General features: G+C 36.8%; 1 protein-coding gene across 1 annotated transcript in view; it reads right to left on the bottom strand.

Annotated features, from left to right (window-relative positions):
- cdh13 (cadherin 13, H-cadherin (heart)) overlaps nucleotides 1-12,060 on the bottom strand; it is a 467,661-nt gene that overhangs the window by 70,141 nt on the left and 385,460 nt on the right. The window lies entirely within an intron of this gene.

Raw genomic sequence — 12,060 nt, 5'->3', positions numbered from 1 at the left:
ATGCCCCCATTAGGATATTACTTTTAGCCATTGTAATTCAAGGGCAATGTTGTTTGGAACTGCTTTCTGAGTGAAAATCGCCTTTCCCAAACTCAGCATCATTCTCGTTCTAAGTTCATCTCTCGGTGGGATTCAGTCACACTGGCTCAACTCAACTCAACTCCCATATGTGCATCCACCGGACCCCAGATCAGATCAGTGCACGAAGATGCAGAGGTTGATGAAAAACAGCTGCGCCATAAACTCTCCCTTCGCTCTCATGTCTGGGACAAATTGCCGTTGTCACCCCTGCAGATATTTCGGTTCCATATTGGCAGAAAGAGCTGTACAAAGGAAATAAATGTGACAGGGAGGCAGGAAAATATAAACAGGGGGAGACGGCCCATCAATCAGCCATGGTCAGACTCAGAGGGAATCAGACCCCTTCTGTGGGTGCAGTCTCTTCTGCCAGCCTGTCCATTAACTCCTCGTTAAAGTTCAGACTGTCGCTCACCATCCATTCATCTCACTCCGTTGCTTAACCCTCTGACAGCCTTCACAGGTTCAGTACACACACACACAAACACGCATACACACTCCGCGGTTGGGGAAACTACTTTGAAAATGCTTCTTGTTAAGTTTCTATCTATCTATCTATCTATCTATCTATCTATCTATCTATCTATCTATCTATCTATCTATCTATCTATCTATCTATCTATCTATCTATCTGTCTGTCTGTCTGTCTGTCTGTCTGTCTGTCTGTCTGTCTGTCTGTCTGTCTGTCTGTCTGTCTGTCTGTCTGTCTGTCTGTCTGTCTGTCTGTCTGTCTGTCTGTCTGTCTGTCTGTCTGTCTGTCTGTCTGTCTGTCTGTCTATCTATCTATCTATCTATCTATCTATCTATCTATCTATCTATCTTTCTTATCTGTCCGTCCGTCCGTCCGACTGTCTGTCTGTATCGATAATACATTCTTATAAATGCTGTTTACTTGCATATTATTGATTTGCATGTAAACCGGTAAATTGGCTTATTCCAATAAACTTATTTTTGGCAGTTATCAGTGTATTTGTGTGCATGTAAATAATATATAATGGGTAGAAAATTTATATATATAGAAATTAAAGGGATAGTTCACCCAATTAAAATGTTTGTCATTTACTCTCCCTCATTTGGTCTACACTTAGATGAGTTTCTTTCTTATGTTGAACACAAAATAAGATATTTGATATTTGACAGTTGATGTCACCGTCAACTGTCTGGTTACCAATACTCTTTAAAATATCGCGCCCTATTTTAACGATCAGAGCGCATGGTCTGAAGCGTATGGTGCACTTGGGCCGTGTCTGAATCCACTTTTGCTAGTTTAATGACGGAAAAAAAACGTTCTGCACGCCAGGCACATGGTCCAAAAGGGTTGTACCAAGTCTTTTAATGAGTCATGGGTGAGTTTTGGGCATAACGTGCAATAAACCAATCAGAGTCTCATCTCCCATTCCCTTTAAAAGCCAGTTATGCTTGCACCATGGTGGATTCGCTATTTAATTGGTGGAATTTGCAAGCAGAAAGACTGAACGCTTCTCCAGTGAGGAATCCTTTTATTTTGAATATTTAAAAAAGTTTGTGTTCTGCTGCGCGTGCCTGTGTGTGTAATAAGCAGAGTGTATGTGCGTTGTGCACCCCCCTATAGGCGCATATTACTAACACGGCCGTTAAATAACACAAAAATACTGCGCTATTGAGTTTAGACCAGGTTTTTGTTGGTCAATGGCGCAGTCGTTTTCAGTTGCCTCAAAATAGCAACACGCCAACAATGCGCCTTTTCAGACCAGCATGCCCATGGGCGAAATGATGGGAGCGAGTGCATTTGCTATTTAAACAATGTGGCGCTGGACGTGAAAATTATAACTGTGTCGGGCTGAAACGAGCAAAAAACACTTGCGTCGCAAACCTGGCACTGCATTGTGCCAGGTGTATGATAGGGCCCATCATTTTGTATGTTTAACAGAAGAAAGAAACTCATACAGGTTTGGAACATCTTGATGGTGAGTAAGTAATGACATTACTTGACGATGTTACGATATTATTAAATGATACAAATGTATTGTATCAAGTTAGCTATTGCATAGTGTTACATACATAAAGTGTTACATAAAGAACATACATTATGATGAAAAAAGTAACAAAAAAAAGCAATTATCACATTTGTTGATAATTGTAAGAGTATGTGAATTTATACCATATATTATAATTATTATATTTTAAAATCATAATTTCAGTTTGATAGGTTAACACACTATCTGGAACCTGCCTAAGTACCTGCTGGTTAGAGGGAGGCAATTTAGCTGGACATGATGTAATGACCTCTTAGAACAACGTCGTTTTTAAATCGAGACTCCCATAAGCAAAGATGTGCCAAGCTGTGCAAAGTTTATTCAGCCACTGAGGATTCTGGAGCATGTGTTCAGACGAACGTTGACTTGATTACAGTAAGCTTAAGCAAAGACTGTAAGAATCATCAAAGCTCTTGGTGTGGTATCAGCAGTCAAGCGTATGGACACACCACACACACTCAAAGATCCATCCTCTATCTCTTTCACACTTTTTTATTTTTTGCCTTGTGCAAGAGCTCACCGCCTGAGAACTAAACTGCACAACTGAGCTAACAGGAACCACTACTTCGGCTTGATTTCCATAAATTATCATGCCTCAGCAATGCAATACATAAAATCTAATTTATTATCATAATAAGGCACAAAAAGCAGCTCTTTGCATCGGTTGAAAATCATAACCCTGTAATTAAGTCAGAGAAAAGCAATTTATCCATGCTTCAGAGAGGCCTTGCCACTCAGTCTTTCCTGTTGGCACCTTTTGGATAGTTTTAATTATTTAACCACATAATGGCTGTCTTTCACAACTGTTTCCCAGACTAATACCACCTTGCTCATTATTAATGTCAAGAGGAAATAGATATCAGATACAGTTTTGTTGCAGTCTATTTCCGTAGGACAAGCCTATATTTTATGAATTTACATGAAAATGAGACAAATGGTATCCCGTGGCACACTATCAGAGTCGTGCAAGATTCTTTCCCTCCCAGAATCTTATTTCTCTATTCCTATTCCTCTTCCTCAAAGTCATTCTATTAGCTGAAAGAACATTAAAGGAGTACTTTATTCTGCACCTGATATATGTATGCATGTATGTATGTAGGCCTATGTACAGTATGTAGGCCTATGTATGTGTGTATATTACCGTTCAAATGTTTAGGGTCAGTCAAATATGCATTAAAATGTTTAAAAGTGACAGTAAATACATTTATAACGTTACTAAAGATTTTTTTTTCAAATAAATTCTTTTGAACTTTTGATTAAGAATCCTGGAATAAAAATGTGTTATGGTTTCCACGAAAAATATTAAGCAGTACAACTGTTTTCAACATTGATAATAATAAGAAAAGTTTCTTGAGCAGCAACTCAGCATATTAGACTGATTTCCGAAGGATCATGTGACACTGAAGACTGGAGTAATGATGCTGAATGAGGACGTTGCCGGCCCTGTGCGAGAAAATAAGAAGCTTCCTTGGAATTATAGCTGACACTGTGTATCTAATGAGGAAAACCATCCGTATCTTGATTCTGTAATGTAGAAAATATAGAAATGGTTAACTCTGTAAAGAAAGGAGTCATAGTGGCCAGGTGTCTTCACATTCATCACGATTAATTCAGCTTTTCCAAGTGCAGTTATTCTTTTTAACAGCCACTGCAGAGTAAGTGTGATCTGACGTGAACCAGCCCAAACTCTTCCCTCCTCCACTGCCACCTAACTCAACGCAGCTCAGAAGAGATTATTCAGAATGCAGCATGCTTGCTTTATTTATTTATTCACAACAATCTTTAAGTTCCAGGAACTCAAGGATAGAATAAGGGGTCGCTGTGGTCGATAAGAGTTTCCCGAGATGCGAAAGCTGCAGAGTTGTTGTTAATTAAAACAGCCATACTACAGTATTGCATTGTTGAATAGGGACAGAGAGACCTCCAAATAAACACAATGCACACATTAACAATTACCGGTGATTAATGAACGCTAAGAAATTACAGCAAACTTGAACTTAACTCTGCAAAAGAGTTCATTTAACACTGGTGATTAATTAATGGTTCGCCCACATATACACAAAGAGACAATCAACATATACAAACCCACATAATGTACTTCAGGAAAAGCCAAAGTCAAGTGCGATTCTAAAAACTTTTTGCATGTAAATGGATTATGATGCACTGCAACACCATGTAAAACCCAAGTACATTTACACAAGCTTGGGTAAAATCATTTGAAATAATTCATGTCATATTAAAATAATTTAATCATTAAAAATGTTATCAAGGTAATTCTACATGAAAACTGACATATCTGGAGGAAAATCAAGAACTCTGACATTTTTTTGGCACCACAGAACCTTGGCAAACTAAATTGACAAATTTGTCATTTTTCCCCGCCAGCAAATGTCAACGGATCTAAAATGTATCGGCAAATTTAGTTTTTATGTCCATTCTCCAGAGATATTGAACCATTTTATGTTCCTTTAATACGTTTTAATCTAGCTAAGCAAACCAAGTAGTGAGTTTAAGCTACAGTGAATGTCCGGGATAGCTAATTTTGTCCGTTTTCTTTAACCTTGCCTGAATGTTTCACCAATCATTATTACATATTTGGGTCTTTAGTGACCCGGATCTATATCTAAAACGGATGGATCACTACCTGATGCAATAATATAAAACTCTCCTTATATTAGAGTAACAATTACAGAATAATAAAATAAAGCATATTTTGTTATCTTATGAAGCTTGGAAGGGTTCAGTTTGAGCAGATGTTTTATACCATCATCACTGTCCTCGTCAGAGCTCATTTCCCAGTACATTCAGCATCTGGCTCATATTCGCGATCCCAAACATATTCTCAAAAATATAATCTTCAAAATCAATATATTTTGATCGCTGACAGCTTCTTCACCAGATCCACCATCAAGTGACAGTGACCCTAATATTTAATTGTGTTCAGTACTTGCTCTGCAGTAAATCGCTGAGCCAATTCAAGTTTTGCTGATGATACTTCCTATTCTTTTGTTTTCTGCCTGCGGTGACTGTGAGTGAAACGTCACTTCATCATTGTGTATCAGACATTGCCACCTTTTGGAATAAAGGTGAATTGCACTCATTCAGTCATCAAAGATTAAATTGTTGTGCAGAAAAAATATACTTACACTGTTACACACCTCGGGTCACTAGCGACCCTATTACATTTTTACAAAAAATTAATGGGAAAACATAATTTTTTTCTTGCTATATTGTTTAGAATGACTTGATCGAGGAATTAAAAAACAATTATGAGGAGTAAGGTAGTGAACAACGTCCCGGGTCACTAAAGACCTGAGGTATGCGTTTAAGGGTTAATCACAATTATTTTAGTTTATACTTCTAATTTGAGTTAAAAAAGGTTTGAAAACAAGAAATACATAAATAGAAAATAATAGCCTGTGTAGGGTGACCTTTGACAATAGACCTTGGAGTTACGAAGGTTGAGATGTTCTGCTCTAATGAGAGGAAAACTGTCATCTAGACACGGTCTGTCATCTTTCAGTACTTGCTGAGTACTGCAGTTCCAACACATACTAATGAGAGGACGGTGCACAGAAAACAGACCCCATGAAGGAGAAAGTAGTTTGGTAACATCCTGTAGGTCTGGTGAGCAAATGTTCGTCAAACATATTCCAGCATCTCATTAACTGTCACTATTCTGCATCTCATTAACTGTCACTATCATTACAACCTTTCCAGACTGTTCCAGCATAGGAGCGAACAACAATGTCAGGAACAACTTAACATTGCTAAACAAAGTGAGAAATGTGTGAAGAAACATTAAATATCATCAAGCATATTGGCTGTGATATATAAATGAGCATTTGTTCAAGTGTGGTAGTGCAGGTGTGATAGTGTTTCACAGATGATACACCGTCTCCATAGACTGCAGCTGTGTCCAAAACAATGGCATCACTTAACAGCTTTTACTACTGACAAAGATACATCTATTTTTTTTTTCATCTTACGAACACTCTAACGCACACAGACAGCTCAAGTCTGCTTTAAAACATGAACAGATATTTGATACTACAGTCAGATGAGGAATTGTTATGCTTTTATTAGAATGAATGATGCACTATAATAATCATTTAACATGCATTAAAGCTATTTTTATAAAAGCATACAGAAGACCTTGAATTATGTCAGCTGTGGTACACCTAAAGAACATTTCTCTTTTTTTTTACTCTTTCCCCGCCTTTGACGGAATTATCAAGCAATTCATGTTTTCACTGTTATATGGTAGGGGGCACTATTACGCATTTTCTGAAATATTACAGAATCTCCAGATCAAAACACAGGTGAAGAAGAAGCAGAAACAAACGATAGAAGCATTGCTTATTCACATGTAAAATAACGTGATCATCAAACATTAAACAGCATATAAATCAATTAAATGTCGACCCAGGAAGGGTTAATAATTGTGAAGCTTTGGGGGTGTTGATGGACTCGATCTAGTGTTCCATCCATGTTTTGAGCGTCATTCTGAATCCGATCCGGGCATAGTAATTGACAAAAATGTAGTTTTTTTAAAGAAGCATACCCATTTAACTGTTGATAAAGAATACATGAAGCTAGAATAAATTATTTATTTATTTTTTAAGCAGAATATATGTTCTTTATTTTGATAAATTGCATGTTCGGATATTCATGCGACAAAATATTCTGGGGGCCATGCAAGTTTTGTGAGAATTATCAAAAATGCTGTCGCTGGCTGGTTACTTTTTTATTAAATGTTGGTGGGGAAAGAGTTAAATTAATACTCAATGAGTAATAACATGAACATCAACATGAAGTCCTGTTATTTGTGATGTATTTCAGAGTAAAAATATAGGGTGGGGCTTGATGTTATGCATTTCGATTTTTTTTGTTAAACACAACAATAGATTATTAATTGTTTAATCTCCAATTACAATTTGTTATATTTATTATTTTATTTAATGTGATTTTTTTTTCAAAGTAATCTAAGGTTTTGGAAAGTGAGTCTTCTGAAACGTTTGACTGGTAGTGTAAAAAAACAAAAAGCAAATAGTAAACAGCAATATTCTATCAAATAAAAATAAACGTTTCAATTAGAAAGCAATCTAACATCTATCACATCATCTTTTTTTTTGGTCTGTGCGATACTGCACACTGCCAGTTTACCAAATAGTATTTTGACACCACAGGTTGCCAGCTGGCAGAAAACACAGCATATTGCTGCCATGGAAGGCAGCAAATAAACGGTCAGAGATCGCAGATTCTACCCGACCTAAAAAACCGAAGGCATCCATCAAAAAAATCTCTATGAACGAGAGCATATTAAAACGCGTATGAATCAACTCATCAACTTACAGTGTGTTTCATTGTCAATTACGCTCGCTCCTGTTGCGTGTCCTCGAGCTGGCAACCCGCGTGAGCATCAAGTCTGAGGAGGAGGGGGCGGAGGAAACAACAATCTCCAATATTTTGAATTTGGACTGCAGTACACATTTCAACCACTACAATCCTACATACCGCATCTTTAAAGCTAGATAAAACAGTGCTGACATTCTCAACAACGCTGACGTGGAAAACCGGAGAAACAATGAGCCACAACGATACAGTGGTAACACTTAATTTTGATGTTCCCTTTTGAACATTCTGTTGACTATAAGTAACTTCACAACTGCTTATCAACTAACTCTCATTAGAGTATTAGACTGTCTAATATCTGCTAACTCTTCTGCTAATTCTTTATTGTGATGGTCCTCCAACAGACATTCTACTGACTATAAGTAACTTTGCAACTATGTCAACTTATTTTAACCCTACCAGTCTACTAATACTCACTAACACTCTAATGAGAGTTAGTAGATATGTAGGTGCAACGTTATAGTCAACCAAATTTTTATAGTCAACCGAATGTGCTAAAGGGACCATCAAAATAAAGTGAAACGAGAAGGCTTTTCAATCCAACATTTGCCATGATTTACTGTAGTAACACTAACTGGTATATAATTACAGTATGTTTTGTTATTTAGCAATAGCAGCTTTTTTGCATTTGTATTATACTAAATGTCTTTAGGCTACTGTTTTTCATAACAAATACCATAAATAATAGTTACTTTTTACCATGGTAGTGAGGTGCAATGTGTGGTTTTACCTGTGGTTAACATGATCCAAATACTATGGAAGACCATATTTAACCCAATGATATTTTACGCTATAAAAATGTGGTTGTTAAAGTTTCATAGGCTAGATGGTACTGTTTTTGTAAATGAACATACATTTACATCTGCATCCCAAATGCAACTGTGCATTTCTAAGAGACAAAACATGTAATATTAATTTGTAATATCCTGGTTGGCAAGTGTTTGTAAAAAAAAAAAAAATAATAAAAAATTCCTAGAATCAAATTTGTTGATACTGAGCCTTAAAATCATGCTTTTGTCATCATCCCACTATTGTTAACATATGATCCAATTGAATCACAAAAAAAACAGAACTTTTATAAGCTAATGTAAATAGAATTGAATGTATTTCACAAATTCTACCCAGTGTAATTCTCAGCATCATTCCTAATGACCTGTGGCGGTGAGGGAGCTTGCAACCAACGAGCCTTCCCATAATTCTGATAGTGTTTGTGATTTCCCTCAGGCTAGCATTGATGCACAGCTCACCTTATTCTGACAAGCCTAACAGAGCTAAATAAAGGGTTGGAGATGGAAGAAAACTCTGAAAAACCTTTGAGCAAACACATCAGAGACCCCAAAATCTTAACCATGTCTGACATGCTCCTCTGAATAACTAATTTAGAGAAGCACTCAGAGGTACGTCAGATAAAGACTGATTAGAGTTCAAATGAGAGCTTCAAACATGTCTGCAACAAGGTGCCATTGAAAAGCACAATGATTTGAAGTATGGCAGGTTTATTTCACAAAAAAATGAAGCAAAATGTATGGATCGCTGTTAGAGCCTAAACAATCAGACCATTCTTAGATCAGGGAAATTTCCTGTAATTCATCAGATTGCATTGATAAATAGCAACAAACAGACCCTCTAGACAATTTTCCTTTTATCTTTCATCAATAGAAAGATAAAACTGACAGGATGTGAAAAGCATCCTTGTGTATTATGGTTCCTATACAAGCTTTTTATGATAGAGAACCATGTTTGTATGGAATAATCGATGCCAATTCTGTCAAAGTACAATATTCAACAAAATTAGAGTATACATTAAAAAAAGAGAATCTGACATAAAACAAGACCTAACAATGGTTCCTTTTTCCTTCTTTGAAGCAGAACTATTTCTATGTTTTCAGAATATCAACGAATACTATAGAAACAAATACAACAGATTTGCTTTTAAACTTCGTCTTTTGACAACAATGTGCACATTAAAGCACACGTTTCTCTGTGCTTCAAATCAGAGGTTTATATCATGACTATAATAGTTCTATAAACTCCACTATCTGTATTTCTTGGCAAGTCTACCATTTCTGCAGTCATCCTTCAATTTTAATGCTTGTCTTGTATCAAGGGCGCCTGATTGCATATATTTTAAAATGAAGTCCTTAAGAAGTACCATGGGACACACTGATAGATCAGTGGGGTTTCACTTTCTTTTGTACTCTTTGTCCTTTCTATCGGGCAATCACGGGGGAGCTTCTAATATTATCAGAACTGTGTTACATGGAATTAAAAAAGTACAGAAGAAAATTGATAAATATAAAAGGACAGAGAGATGGAAACTGATTGAAAGAATGATATGATTGATGGATGGATAGATGGATGTTTAAACAATTAATATGAATTTCAGAGAAGACAGTCGCAGACTTTTGGACTTAATTGTATATAAACATACATAAAAAGAAACTTCTGCATAGGCACATGTATGTCATCTTCCTTCTGTCGTCTTCTCAAAAGCTTTCCCTCTGTCCTTCCTCTTCATTTTCCTGCAGCCTGTTCTTTTTTTTTCTTACTTAGTCCTGCCACTTATAGCCTCAGGTGAAAGCTATGGTACTTCAAAGAGCCTTTTACTGGGAAAAGGAGATCAAAAGAGGTGAGGCAGGCAGTGAGAGGACAGATATAGAAGAGACGAAGAATGAAGAGAGAACAGAATGAGAAAGAGAAGGGAGAGAGCTCATACGGTTTGTGATGAGGAGGGCTCGCTCTAACTAGCAGGACAGAGCGGTAATAATGGCAGAGCACATGATCACAGCGGCGCACCCAGTTTCATTCTCAGAGTTTCATACACGCTCAGCGGACATGGCGAATCACAGGAGCTTGTTTAAATTCTCCTGATCTGAACAAGCGTGGCACAGCTTACACTGAGATCACATTGCAAATGCAAATGTGCAAACACTACACCCACAGCTGAGAAGGCTGAGGGAATGAACAGAGAAAAGAGAAAGATGTGTTCAAACACACAATTCAGCTTACTTTTTGATTTTAAAACATGCTACAACCTTGCAATTGACACTATTTTAAAATCAGTATACTGTACATTCACAAGCTAACTGTTACGTCCGCGACGTATGTGGGTTGTTTGTTTTCTTTTTTCTTTCTCTATTCTCAGCTATCCTTTATTCTTAGGTTCATGATTGGTTGTTTTGAACATCAATCATCATTTGTTCCTGAGTGACATCCATCCCAAAGAACCAATCGGAGCTCGCCTTCCCTGTATAAAGACCCGGAAGTGACCAGAGGACAGGAGGCGTGGTTTTCTCTTGCTTGTTTTGCTTTCTTGTTGTTTGTTTCTAGCCTCCCCGATTGATGTTTGATTGGTTATACTTTGTTTTGAAAGTTTCTTTTTCTGATTACAACTTTAAGTTTGTACCGTTGATTTGGTTGGAACATGACTACTATTTTCTCGGACTCAGAGCAATGGGATAGTAGCATGTCACGTGACCTACATAATACAACACATTAGATTTTGCAATTGTTTATATACACCAGGTAAGGAGCGGATGCTACCCCATGTATTTATGTTTGTTAGTTAGTGTAGCTTAGTTGTGTAGTGTTTACTTTTGTCTTTATTTCTTAGTTAGTTGAGAACTTTAAATAAGTTAGTGGATGTTTTGTTTTGTTGATTTCTTTGCTTTAGCACCGCTCATCGTCCCTTGCTTTTGTGTTCCGTGTTTTTGTTTCACTATATGTATATATATCTTCTGTAAATATTCTTTTCCTTGATCATTATTACTTTGTAAATCAATCGGGTGTTCACTTATGATTTTGAATTACTAAAAGACTTAAGTTCAAATCTGTCTCTGCCTGATTCATGCAATCACGTAATTTATCAGTAACTGAACCCGTTCATTTATTTTATTTACATTTATTTTTCCTTAACACATGTTACTGACCCTATTACTCCTAGACATTTTTTTTTCTTTTTAATAGGGAGACGTAACATTAACACACGTAACAAAAAAACACAAACCAGATTTACATCCTCTAAGAGATTTACATCAGCAGCAACTGACCAACCATACTAGACAAGAACTATCACACCGGGTTTAAATATTAGCCCATGCGTTGAGAAGGTAAGGAGCTTTTGAGGAAATTAAAAAGCTATATTAAAGTAATGATCTGTCACAAGACTCTGAGAATCAATTTAGAAATAACAGCTCCAAGTACTTAGTCAATAATGTAGTTGGGCTGCAAGATGAATGCCTGCACAGATGGTAAAACTCTCTTGTGCAGAGCCGTGTGCTCACATGTCTAACATTTCTCTGAGAACACAGCAAATATATTGGAATAAGGACAGAGAATAGCAAGACAAAAATAACCACACAGAGACATGGCAGGTGTTGGCATGGGTCATGCTATCCCACTTGTCCGAGGCTTTGATTAGTTTGTACCGTCATCGCAAACTACCTTGTCAGACTCCTATGAGAATGTAACCAGGCAAAAGTGATTTCCTGAACCCCAAACTTTTAAACTGGGAAATTAGTTGAACATATGTATGTAAAATTTGTTTCAGAGT

Source organism: Gobio gobio, assembly GCF_949357685.1.
Source record: "Gobio gobio genome assembly, chromosome: 9".
NCBI lineage: Eukaryota > Metazoa > Chordata > Actinopteri > Cypriniformes > Gobionidae > Gobio > Gobio gobio.
Note: the sequence above shows the minus strand (reverse complement) of the source record. Positions and strands in the feature narration are given on the sequence as shown.